We start from the raw sequence: 14,064 nt of genomic DNA on the forward strand, positions 1-14,064 counted from the left end.
TTTAACAGGAACTTTAAACTTCCCTCCCATTAAAATCTCATTGAAATAGCAAAAACCAAAACAGATCATAAACTTTGGGTGCTATTTAAATTTTTCATGGTGATTTGATGAAACTTGAACTGAGACAAAGAGAATAATTAATTTAAAAATCAACTTTTAGCAATTTCCCCCCCTCACTGAGTTGTCTCACTTTCTGCAAGAAATTCAAAACACTCTGGGACTGTGTCAGATATATTGGTAGTTTTTGTCTCTAGAGTATTTGATAACTATAATTTAACAACAAATCTGCCATGGTGTAAATGCTGCCCCTCATTTATGGAAGGAAGTTGGGGGGTGTCTGACCAAATACCCCTGCAGGCTTGGGGAAAGTTCATTGAAGTAGGAAAGAGGATATCAGGAGTCATAATTTCACCTTTCTTGAGTGCTGTTTAAATCCCCTTGGAATTCATTACCCTTTGTTATTGACTACAGCCACGAACCCTAACCTAGAAGACAGATAAGGAAGAGCTACTAAACATTTCTCACCATCATTGCATATTTTAAAAATAAATCAGCAGAGACATGTGCAAGGTTGCTGCAGGCCCAAAACCAAGCTCCCTAATATAACATGCCCCCATCCTAGCCATTGCACCATGCTACCTTTCAGAGCCACTTAACCCAGTTTTGGTTAACCCATCTTTAACTAGTATAAAGAACACTGCTCTCTGAGACCTAGGGATAGAATCTAGGATTCCTGATCACCAGTATTCTATCAATGATGAGTAAATAGTTGTGTAATCCACTATTGCAGTGTGTCAAGTCCTTCTGCAGTGGCTGGCCTATAAAGGGGCTAGAATTTACTCCTGTATCTCAAACATTGTAAGGGGTCTAACCTAGGGATATGAAATCCTTAGTGGGCAAGTGGTTCAAACCCTATTGCTGATGTATGGAGGAATGGTGGTGGTATAGTTGCACCGAAAAACACTGCTTTAAAACAGAATTTGTACTTCAATTCTGCTAGTCTATACATTATTGTGTGAATCATCAAAATTCACACTTCAATCATTTGTCTCACATTTTGCTTTTGTAACCCAGTCAGTGTGTGAGTTGTGTCCCCCTCAGTCTCCAATTCAGAGGATGCAAGTCTGTGTCAACTCCGCTTGAGAGCCTGGCTCATTAGCACAAACTTTTAGTTCTGGAGATGATTGGTTTTATCCCTGGTGTTGGCCAAGATAGCAGCTGTCACACACATGGGTGTGCTACAGAAGCAGGTTTGGCTGAGAGGTAAGCTTTTTACTGGCAGAGGAGAGGGAGAGCAATGGGCAGATCTGCTGGTGTAAGACAGGCACACTGTACCCAATATAATTAACATTTAAAGAATCCAGCTGCCACGCGCACCCTGCTGCTCAGCTACTCTTGGCTGTAAGCCATTTGTGGAAGTCCATGAGAGGTGACAATATTTTTGGAAGTGAGTAATAAGACACTCTTTCAAGGAAAATCCTTCCAGCTAATGGCTTATGTCATCACTGCTAAACATGGAGTACAGTGAGACCCAGGGCCCTCTTGGTGCCAACTAGTATAAGGCACAGAGGTACATAAAAGGTTACAAGGATCCCTTGGGTCTAGCACCTACCTACCAGTTTACCCAAGAGTGCCATGTAAGGTTTGTTTTGAAAGCCTGTGTCACACTGGTCCTCATTAAGTGTGAAATGTAAGTATGGATAATATGTAAGGAGTTATGAATATATGCTGAAAAATGTTCTTAAGGTCTGCAACTTGGGGCTGGTCACCAGAAAAGATGAGAAGCAGATTTTTCAGGCAAGAGATGTTTATCTGTTTGTCTGAATGTAAATTGAGTATTGTCTGGTTCACAATAATCAAGTGATTGCAAATTCTCCAGGAGAGACCCTACACAGGAAAACACAAGCAACGGGGATTATCCAGTTTGCAAGTGCAGACAATGGATTTTTGTACCTCAACAGTAGAGCGAGACAAACTCTGGATCTTTCCACTGAGGCAGTAAGAGGACAGCATGCTTGTTTCATGAACGAAAGATCACAGCCAAATCTGGATGGAATACGCTGGAAGGATTTTGGGTGAGCTTTTGTTCTTATGACATGACAATGTCTTATTAATTCTATGTAGGCTTTTGTATGCATGCTATGATTTTATTTTAGATGTAAACAATTATTTCCAATATTTCTGATTGCTATCATTTGAATCTCTGTTAAATAATCTTACACTTGCTTGCTCTATAAACATATCTAAGCACTGTGTGTTAAACATGTGATGGGTTCAGTCACAGAGATCCCCTCAGGACTGTCTCCTAATGTGCTGAAATTACCTCTGAGCCCATTTTCCCTGCCAGCTTGGGACTTCAGAACCCTGCCTTGTTGAGCTGGACATGCTAGTCTGCTGCAACACAGACCCAGGTCTGGTCCATGCCCCCAAAGCTTCAGAATTTAACCAAGAACTGCTCGGCAGGTCTCCTATCTCCAGCACCCAGACACCCAGGTTCCAATGGGATCCAAACCCCAAATAAATCCATTTTACTCTCTATAAAGTTTATAGAGGGTAAATTCGTAAATTGTTCGCCCTCTAAATCACTGATAGAGAGATGTTTGCTCCCCCAGGTATTAATCACTTACTCTGGGTTTATTAATAAACAAAAGTGGTTTTATTAAGTATAAAAAGTAGGATTTAAGTGGCTTCAAGTAATAACAGCCAGAACAAAGTGAGTCACAAAGCAAAATAATACAAAACACACAAGTCTAAGCCTAATACATTAAGAAACTGATTACAGGTAATATTTCACCCTCAAAGATGTTCCAATAAGCTTCTTTCACAGATTAGACTCCTTCCTAGTCTGAACTCAATCCTCTCCCCGGTACAGCCTTTGTTAGATCCAGCAGACATCTCAGTAGGCAGGGGTTTTCTCATGACTGTCCGCCTCTTTTGTCCTGTTCCGCCCCCTCTTATAGCTTTGGCACAAGGCGGGAATCTTTTGTCTGTGCTTGTCCCCATCCCTGCCTCATCAATGGAAAAGTACAAGGATTAAGATGGCTTCCAGTGTCATGTGACATGGTCACATGTCACTGTAAGACCCCTAGTCTCCATTCTTCCTGGGTTGGCCCACATGTACACAGGAAGGCATGCAGGGAAATAAACCATTTACAACCAATTGTCAATGGGAGCCATCAAGTTTCTAAACCACCATTAATGGCCCACACTTCGCAAAATTACAGTAGGACCTCAGAGTTATACTTCATATTTCTAGCTTCAGATACAAGAATGATACATGCATACAAATAGGAGGAATATATTCAGTAGGTTATGCCCTTTGTTATGATAACTTACAAGAGATCTTTTGCGTAAAACATATTCCAGTTACTTCATATTCACACTCATAAGCATATTTCCAAAAAACACATGGAGTGCGATGTCACAAAACAGAGCTGTGTTCTGTTGTGTAACTGGTAAGATGGGGATGTACTGTTCCTTTGGGAACAGGTCCTGAGAAACTTGGAGGACTGGGAGGGTTGGTGTGTGCCTGTTGCTAACCTGTAAAGAGAGAGAGCAAGGCCTGCAGAGGCCTGGAAGGTGGTGCTTGTGCAGCCAGAGGCTGGAGGTGTTGGGGAACTGACCCTAAGCAGGCACAGAGAAGGCTTCCTCAGGCTAAAGGCTGGTTGTGTTGAGGTGCTTCACAGCCCTCTGTACTCCTGGGAAGCACAACAGGCATCTCTTGCTGTACCTCCTTTTAAATGAGGATAAAGTGCTGTAGACACAAAATATTTACTGACGCAACTCTCAGCCTCTCAACCTCTTCAGAAGGGTCGATGTAGTTGAGAGCAGCTTCAGAAGCACAGTTTCTCCATCTGGTTCCCAGGCAGTGCAGCTTATAGATTCATAGACGTTAAGGTCAGAAGGGACCATTGTGATCATCTAGTCTGACCTGTACATTGCAGGCCACAGAACCTCACCCAGCTGCCCTTAACTTTATCTCTGGGAAGATATCCGCTATATAAAAACCCTAGGAAATGATGTAAATAGGCAATATGTACCCGCACTTTGTCAAACTTGCTCTTTAATACAAAACCTTAACAGTGACCTCAGGAGTCACTGGATGGAGGTGGAAGTAAAAGCCTTAAGAGGGAACTGAGTGTTACTGACCGTGTTGCAATGTGAAGGTGAAAAGGAATGCATAAGACTAGACTTTCTCTTTACCTTTTAAAAGCATGGAAGTAAGTTTTTTGGGTGGATGCAGTATGTCCTGATGCAATTCCGCCTGTCAATAAACATAGCTTTTGTTTGACAATACACCTATATCTCAATATCAGAAATTCTTTAACTTGAGAATTTCCCCAAATATATTAGAGTGAGATCTAACTTTTTTCTGCTATTGTAAAAGCTGCACAGTACACTTTTAAATACATACTGACGTTTTTAAAATAAGTTTAGTTTTTGAACTATTTAGTTACGAACACAATTTCTTTAAGAGCATAAAAAGAAACCCCAACAACACCCACTCCCCGGAAAAAAAAAAAAAAAAAAGGACTTAAGAGGTAGAGGGGACAAAATCAGACCGTGAGGTCTATATTCACTTAGTATACACTGTCATATCTCTGCTGGCTTCTGGAAAAACACAGAAAACACATGGAGTCCTTCCGTCAGGGGGAGTTGACAGCAACAAGAGCCAGGTCTTTCTCTAAATGACAATACAAAACTGACCCAGCTCAAGCCCCCACCCAGTAATCTGGGAAAACTAGAAACCACCCCTGGGTTCCCGTAAGAGGTAATACTCCCACACTCACAACACATGCTCGTTACTGGGATCCCATGTGCTCAGGCCTCTGATGATCAGCATGTGTATTTGAACCTCATAACCCTTAGATCTCAAGGCACCAGCCAGAGGGGCATATTTCTCCACTTTTTGAGCTTGGGCATCACGGAAGGCCAGGGTCCTGTTCTCAAAAGGACTGTGACATCCGCTATGAGGATCCTCTTCTGTTCCTTGTTGGTAATGAGGATGTCTGGTCGCAGTCGACTGTCTGTTCCAGGGATAGCAGAGTTCACAGCTACCTTCCTCACAGGTGGCAGAATGGCTTTGACTAGGTGACCTTGGATGGCATTGTGGAACAGTGGCCAGGCTCTGGAATGGGGCTTGCAGCTACACAAGACGTGGGGTAGTGTCTCATTGGCATAGCCGCACTTTCTGCATCGCTTGTCCCGATTCCCGTGGTGGACAGCTCCATTCAGCAGGATGCAATTGAGCCGGGCCCTGTGGATGAATCTTCAGTCAGCAAATCAGGTGAAACTGCCCACAGGGAGGAAATGGTTGCTGATGTCCCACTTGCACATCACCTTGAAGGCCTTGACCTGGTCCCACTTCTCTCTCAGGTTTTCCATGTACTGTCAATGGATGGTATCCTTCAGGGTCCTTTCTAGCATGGTTCTAGCTCTCAGAGTGATGACTGCATGCTCTGTATTCTTGACCTGTGGCAGAACGACTCCCAGTTTCTGACATTCCTCACATCATGTCTATATACGATAGAGTCGTAGAATTGGTTTAAAAACCCCTCAGCTGTCTGATTAAGCTGGCTCCACAGCCCTTGGAACTGCAAACATGCCATGGCAGATCATAGAATCTGACCCAGTAATCTTATTTATCTAGTACTCTCATCCCACCAAAGCACCCAGGGCTCTGTACAACACAGCAAAAATGAACAGAATAATCTAAAATGGCAATTACAGCCATATGCACACTCTGCTTAAGGAAGATGGACGAAAAGCCCTGTGCTACCAGTGAGCACTTTGGGTGAATTAACTCTTGTCACTAAACAAACTAAACTTCTATAGAATGGCTTGATGTTCTACAGTAACTGACTATTGATGAAGACTAGAGTCAGAATTCAATCATACCTGCAGAAATGTATGGATTTGACTGTACTAGGTTCCAGTAGGCCTGAATCATGGAAAACTTCAGATTCTTAAGTACTGCTGCCACCTACAGAAATATTAACTTTTTTCATAACTAGAGTACTATATTACTATCTATTTTACTATAGTACTGACATCATATTGTCAATATAAATAATAGCCAAGATCAATGTGATGGAATACTTAATAGTAAACTCAGTGGCATTCTAAATTACTGGTTGAGGGGCATTTTAAGTAGCCATTAGTCAAACGTCCTCGATGTCAAAGGGTGAAACTAACAGTATGTTGTGCGCATTTTGTATGAAAAGATGGATAGTAAATTGCATAACATGTTGAAGATATTCCTAACTGAATGTATATTAGTGTTTGAAAAAACACAAGGGACAACTTCAATTAGGATATGTGTAAGGAAGCTACATAATAAAGAGCTGAGGAAGAAGACAGAAACCTGCTAAACCTAAGGCCTGATTCTAGAGTTCCTATTCATGTTGAATAGGACAATACACATATGGGTTGTTGAAACTGGTCCTAGTTACTAAAAAAATCTGGTGCAAAGGATAGGCAGTAAGTACTTGTACAGTCTCAGGCTCAAGTATTTAATGGCACCAAAAATGGGACAATTACAATAATCTTCAGACATAAAATCTTTGCTTTTTAGTATTCTACTACTTATAAAACCAATAAAGGAACTTGTATAAATAAAACAATTCAATTGCCTACAAACAGTATTGGATCAAATCTTGCTCTCTTATACAGCAGTATGAGCCCCATTAAACATAATGGGTTGTAGCAGTGTAAACGAGCAGGATTTGACTCAATGAATTCTGGAAAGCAGTGTTTATAAAATTACATACTGCATAATTATAAAAAGCCACCATTGGCTGCACAGCTTAAACAATAGCACTGAGAGCTTCTCCAAGAAACAGCACTTTAAAAAAAATTCCCATGTTTGATAGGACATAAGGGAATAATTAAAAAATTAATGGTAAATGTGATGGAACACCAAGCCAATCTGAAGTCCAGTGTCCACTCACTCATCTGCTCTTCCCATAAATATGGAAATCTGACTGAAAAAGACTCAGCAATCCCTTATCTATTGTTGAAATGTTAATTCTCCATAATGTGAAATGATTCTGCATTTACAAGAGACAAGGTGGTTGAGAGATCTTTTATTGGACCAACTTCTGTTGGTGAGAGAGACAAGCTTTTGAGCTCTGTGTGGCTCAAAAGCTTGTCTCTCTCACCAACAGAAGTTAGTCCAATAAAAGATATCTCAACCACCTTATCCCTCTAGTAGCCTGGGACTGGCACAGCTACAACTACTCTGCATTTGCAAAGCAAATGCCATAAAAGGTATTTTTAATACCTCTACCTCCAGGGTTCTAGGAAGCATGTTAGTATCTAGCTCGTGGCATTTTACAACATGGTCTGCTGTTTAAATATGAACAAGTTAGAAGGTGGGGTCAAATTATAATATGTGAAGTTATGAGTCTACAGATAATTGTACCCACAGTGAACTTCATGTTCAACATTACTAGTCAGACATCTAATTATCTGATATGCAGACATAAAAATATAAGTTTAGCTACTAATATTTGCACCCAGAATATGCTGTGCACACACAACCATGAGTATGGTATTGCATACACAGAATCTGTGGCTACCTCAGAAAAGTGTGAGGTGGAACCACTCCTTTCACTTCAGAGATTTTAAGAATAAACCCCTGTATCTACAAGTAAGTAATGGTTCTCCCCAAGTACCTGCTGATCTTCAGTTCAAGCATCGTTGTGCTAGCTAAATACCACAGCATTTTTAGTAGGTCATGCAAATTTAATTTCTTTACCATCTTTGCTCTTTATCAGTGTTCTGTTCAAAAATGCTGCAATTTGTAGAAGTGTAATATTTTTGCAGTTGTAGAGCATCTTTCACCTGAAGAGCTCAGAGCACTTTACAAAGATGGTTATTACTATTGCTTCCTCAACAGATGGCAGCAGGAATGGCCACAGGCCACTACTCCCATGATATGCATCTGCATGGATCACTAGATCCATGCAGCTAAATAGGTCTATTGTTTGTGCCTATGACCTGCCTTCATTATGCTCTTGTGCAAAGGGGTTCTGTAGCACTCAGTGGGCTCTGGAGTCTGCCTGCCTGTGTGGCCCTTCTTGCATTACATCCCCACTTGTATGCTAGGACTGTGGAAAGTCATCTACATGACGGACCTTCTCTGACCCACAGGACTTCACACTTATTGGGTAAGCTATACAAATACATACTTAGAATATATGGCTTTTTATGACTGTGGAACTCTCCTGGTTTTCAAGTCTCCAGGGATTTGCTCAGCCCTATGTCTGACCTAATATCCATTTATTCCTCCAGCCATTCCTTTCACCTTTCTAGCTGTAACCTCTCTTTCTAGTGTAGGAAGGAGGATCTAGTCAATAGGGCATGGGAGTCAAGAGAGCTGGGTCCAATTACTGGCTTAGACTACCTTAGTAACAGTGGGCAAGTCATTTAATCAACTATGCCTCAGTTTCCCAAGCTGTAAATGGGGATAATCCTACTTTCCTACCTTATAAGGATACTATGAGGATAAAATACTTGAATGACTGTGAAGCACTGAGATACTATAAGGGCTGTATAAGTATCTAGATTTCTGTTTCTTCACCCTGAGGTTCACTGACATCTTTGCTGTCCCATTTCTCAAAGTCTCTCTCTTAGTAGCAGCCACTTTATTTTTTCCATTCTTTCCTCAAAGGCTTCATGTTGGCACTAACAGTTTAGTCCTTTGGGTGTCAAACAGTATATGAAGCAAGGACTTAACAGAGTGAAATTCAGTCCTGCACAGAAGGTTGACAGAGGCATGTGATCCTGTGCACCACTTACGTCCCACTTAAGCCTTCATAAATGGTTTAAGTAGAATTTAAATGGTGCTTGGGTCTTGTATGAGCTTTCTGTGCAGGACTGAATTTTACACATTGTGCATGTCCATATGGGACCCACTGTGCTATACATTCATAGGATACCAGTTGTCTAGACCTTAAACAATAATTTAAACAAATTTCTTATTTGTTTTAAAGAAAGCTTTATTGGTAGGATTATATCTTGCTTCATGTTTCTTAACTCTTCTGCATGCCTGAATAAAAATAAGCCACTCTTGAGCTTTGATTTAACAATGACACATTAGAAATTGAAACATGTGAAACATGCCTGTGTTTTGCAAAAATAATTCTGCTGAAATTTGCTCTATGCTTACGCTGTCTTCAGTGCTATAAAATTATTTCTTCTTTGTCTATGTAAATTCTGCAGTGATTTATTTTTTTCTGTGCATTTTGCACTCATTTTCATATGTCTGTCATCAGAGCATTAAAATCATAAAAAAACCCCTTTGTGCTATAAAAGTCCTGACAGCACAGTTTCAGCTTCCTTTATTTTTTCCTTTCTCATTCAATTCACAGTCAATGTTTGGAAACATCAAAGTCTGTCGACTATGGTTCTTTTTTTCCCCCTAGATCTTTTATTTAGCATGCGTTTCTAATAACTACTTGATAGCCAAAAACTAAACACACAAAAGGTATCAAGTTCCTTTTTTGAGTTTGCAAAGAACAATAAGATGTTGAATTGTTGTCTTCAAGGTTTCTCATAATGAGAAGTTTGCAAATGACTTACATCATTCTTAGACTTGATCAGTCATAAAACTGCTAGTTAAAATTATATTGTACACACAGAGTAGGTAAGGAATAATACAATGTTGTGTTTTAATTGATTGGTTAGCCAGTTTTGCTGATATCATTCCCATGATTACGTTCAGTAGCTCCAGAATGGTCTTGAATTCCCTTTTTCAAAGGTACAATGATTAGGGTACAGTTTCATGAGCCAAGTTAGGAGCGGGTAGTCAGGGTTCCCCAAATAAGTTTGCATAGATGCACTATACAGAAGAATATAGTTTATGGGGAACTAAGTCCCTTCTTTCCCCTTCAAGTGCAATCCTGATCTCCTCAGCACCTTGACGTCATGAACCTTTCCAGTGTTTCCCATGTTTGTATTCATGAATCTCCCTTCTGTGGTCCACCTAGCCTTGTAGAACAAGTGAAAGCAAACTTTTCAGTTCACACATTCACATGCCTCTTTTGGTGGGCAAAGTATTGGAAAATGGGTGCCATCCATAGCGGCTGCACAGTTGAGAAACCTATCCTTTCAAATCCATTATTTCGGGAACTTACATCAACCACCTGTGGTTACATCAGTGTTAATTGCCCCATAAACCTGCCACCACAACCCTGACTAGACTTTTCCCAAATGAAAGCTGCTTTCAACTGACCTATAGCTGTCTAATGTTGCCAGCTTCCACAGGGCAATAGCAACCCACTTCTGATTGGCTTTGGCTTCTCTGGATCGAGTGTTCTGGTGCTGGAAGTTTGGTGCAAGCTCCTTGTACAGCTCCACGAAGGTGTTTCCTCGCTTTGAAGCCACTGCTAATCATCCAAGGCTTCCAAAATGATGTGATCTCATCACATTGTGCTGTTTTTTCTGCACCAGAAGTGATGGTCTGCCCACAGGTATACCACAGCAACACCAGCATTTACCATGTCTGCACCATGTGATCTGAATTAATTGTCATTGATCTTCAGGATCAGACATGTTTGTTTGTCAGAAAATTCTGTCCAAGTTCCATCGAGCATCTTGCTGATTGCTTACTCCATTGGATAACTATCTGCTTCCACAAACAGGAGCAGGAGCAAAACTAGATAATCATCGCATTGCTCCATGTCTTCAGCCAAGTTTGTGGGGAGCAATGTGATCAGGAACTGCCATCAGCAAACATGTGACAGTGGTGGACAGCACCAATAACACACAGCAAAGAGGCTCTAGAATGTGTCCTTGTCTGCACAGAACACTGAGATGCATCCTGGAACTGGTAGTACTAACATCACGTAATAGCACCAGTGTAAACATGGGTATATGCGTGTACACAACATTATATCCATGTCCAGCACAGCATAATATGGACACTCTGTGCAAGTACGTGGAGAATGCATATGGTCCAGTATTTGAGTATATTTATCAGTGAAGACAGTCTTTTATAGAATATTCTCTTATCAAGGACATAGAATATTAGTTAAACCCTGTTCGCTGGGAAGCGAGTTGTGCTCCTCTGCCCTGTTACAGTACTCTATATTTATAATGGGGCACAGAAAAATACTACATCTGCACACCTCAGAGCTTTGGGGTGTTTGACATCTAGTTCTGAACTTCGTGACTTGAGCCAACCAGGTTTATGACCAAAAAAAAAAAAATGGTACCATGTGTTAGTAAAGTGGCCCTTTTTAGACTCATAATAGATGAGAAATGCATTTACAAAACAAGAGTCCCCCACAACTTCCATTTGTCTTAAGTTTTATTGCTAGACATTACATTCCAGTTATAAGACATTTTGTCATCTGAAATTTATTATGGGCTAGATTTTGGGTTGGACTACATACCCATACAAGAGCATAATCACTAAAGAATTCTCATAGTTCCGCACAGCCTTCTCCTGCCTTGGGTCAGGCAAATGGGGCAGCACCCCCAACCCACCAAGCAGGTGGGTGAGGAGAACATGAAGCCATTGCTTTCCCCCCAAAAATGTGGGGACCAGCAGAGCTATTTTTTTGCCGCTGATGTGAACCAAGAACAATTTACTATCCCTGTTGAGCAAGTGCGGCAGGGAAGGAATTGTGCCCCTCTGCACCTGGTACTAGCACATGTAGAATTTCATGGTGATGCTCACTAACTGTTCACAGTGACACCTAAAAGACAATGGTGACTCCCATGACTTAAAAAAAACCCATTGGTCTTCGAACTCTTCCCCAGGTTCATTATTAGGATCAGGGTAGCATCCTCTGGAGGATACTACTCCACAGACCTATACGTCTTCCTAATTTAATGTTGTTTGCTGTGAATTGTGTGTTAGTAAAGTTAATTATGCAGTATGTTTTGAAGAATGTTTTCATTAACAATCATTATTTCCTGTCGGTAAACAGGAGAAACTTTGAATGAATCCTAATTTTTTCCTCAGATTTGTGCAGATGCATACAAATCTTTCATAAATGTTTTGTTTATTTATATCTGAATCATTAGAATGATCTTTCTTTTCCCTTTCCAAGTTTTCTTATCCTTGATCCAATCCACAAGAGAGAGACTGAAGCTCTAATCTAAGGCCCTGAGTGGGTCAACTGGACTCTCTGCTTTCTACAAGATTGAAGCATGATGAACTCCAGTTTATCTGCTAATTAATCTATATCCCGGAAAAGGAATCTAAGCAGCCTCAAAATGCATGTTAGTCCTCAATTTCACCAGAAATCTGATCCTAAGCTACCTTCTAATTCAAGGATGTGACATTGGACTGAAGACTTGGAAGAAGTCTGAATGCAATTCCTTACTGAAATTTTAGTACTTCATTAAAGGAATGAAACTATGCATATTTTGAATCACCACTGATGTTTCTGATGGAGTTCTGCGAGGATGTGTACTATGCCTGATGCTATTCAATATTTTCATAAACAATCAAATATACATAAAATAACTGCTGATTTAAAAAAAAATGTGGATGACACAGACTGGTGGACTGAAAAGTAATGGTGAGGGTAGGGCAGTCATACTGACCGATCCTGATTGCTTGGTAAGCTAGGCCCACTCAAACAAATGAGTTTTCACACACAACTTCGCATTTAGCCATATCTAGGATTAAAGAATACAGGCCATACTTACAGAATGATGGACTGTATCCTTCAACATAGGGACTTTGCAAAGCATATAGTGATCATAGTGGACAAGCAACACAATATGAGCTCCTCGCCTGGTACAGTGGCAAAAGGGGCTAATGTGATCCTTGGATTTATAAAAAGGAAATAGTGATAGGAGTAGAGAGGTGATTTTTACCTCTATATATTGCACTGGTTAAACTGATGTTTGATACTTCATTCAGGGGTCCATATTTTAAGAAAGTTGTTGAAAAATTGGAGAAGGTGCAGAGAAGAGCCACAACAATATTTCACAGTAAGACAAGGAGCTCAAGTCTGTTTTGGTTTGTTACACAGATCAGACAACATAATCTAACAGTCCCTTCTGGCCTTAAAACCTATGAATATTTTTGCCTTAAGTATCTTGCTAAGGGCAGTAAACTTCCTGTGAACTGTCACACATAGGACTTTGAAGTTTGCCATATATTGTGCTGACAGTCTGTTCCTATCAGATAGGCAGTGTTATTAATGAATAGGTGACTGGCCTAGGTTCAAGTAGCCTGGAGTCTATTCAAAGCTCTGCCATTGACCTGTTGTATAATGTTGGGCAAGTCACTTCCTATCTCCATGCCTTTTTTTTTTAAGTGCAAAATGGGGATATTTACCTCCTTTGTAGCCATAAATTTCAAATTATGCTGAAAAATGCTAATGTATATAATCAGTGGTGTAAACTAATACAGTCTGCTTTGCAAGACTCAGTCTTTAAGGCAGTATCGGAAGGCAACTCCTAAACAGAAAAATTGGTCATGTCACCCCCTCACAAGCCCATGAGCCCTTACAGCCACCCCATGTTCTTCCCAGGAGCCTTTTCCCTCTGGGAATCCCACTGCTGCTTCTTACTCCTCCCTGCTGGCAATTCTCTTCTATCTCACTCCCTGGAACCTTTGAGGGAGCCCTGGCTCCCCCGCCCTGCTCCTTACTTTACCCTCCCTGCTGGTAAGCCTTGCCCTCTGGTGATGGCTACATCTTGCTTCTTGGCCAGTCCCTGGCACTGACAGAAGCTACTGTGGTTTCTGGAGCCTGCAGGTGAGGCTCAGTATGCTGCACACAGACAGAGCAGGACCCCAGTGCTGGCCAGGCCATGGCATGCTCCCAGCCATAACATGGGTGACCAGTGGTTAAGATTGCTTTGTGTCGCCACACGCACACAGGAAAACCCTCTGATACAATACATCTTTTGACCTTCAAACTGCTGGACTGGTCAAAAACCAGCTGGGTGGCAAGTGTGTGACTTCTTTCACAAACTGTATCCCAAAAATCTTTACACTGTTAAATGATACACTTACAGTTCTCCAGTCATTCTGGTGAAGATAAATTGACATGACCTGTGTTTACAACTGCCAATAGGATGAGTGTTAACAAAATT

The sequence above is a fragment of the Lepidochelys kempii genome, chromosome 8, assembly GCF_965140285.1.
Source record: "Lepidochelys kempii isolate rLepKem1 chromosome 8, rLepKem1.hap1, whole genome shotgun sequence".
Taxonomy (NCBI): domain Eukaryota; kingdom Metazoa; phylum Chordata; order Testudines; family Cheloniidae; genus Lepidochelys; species Lepidochelys kempii.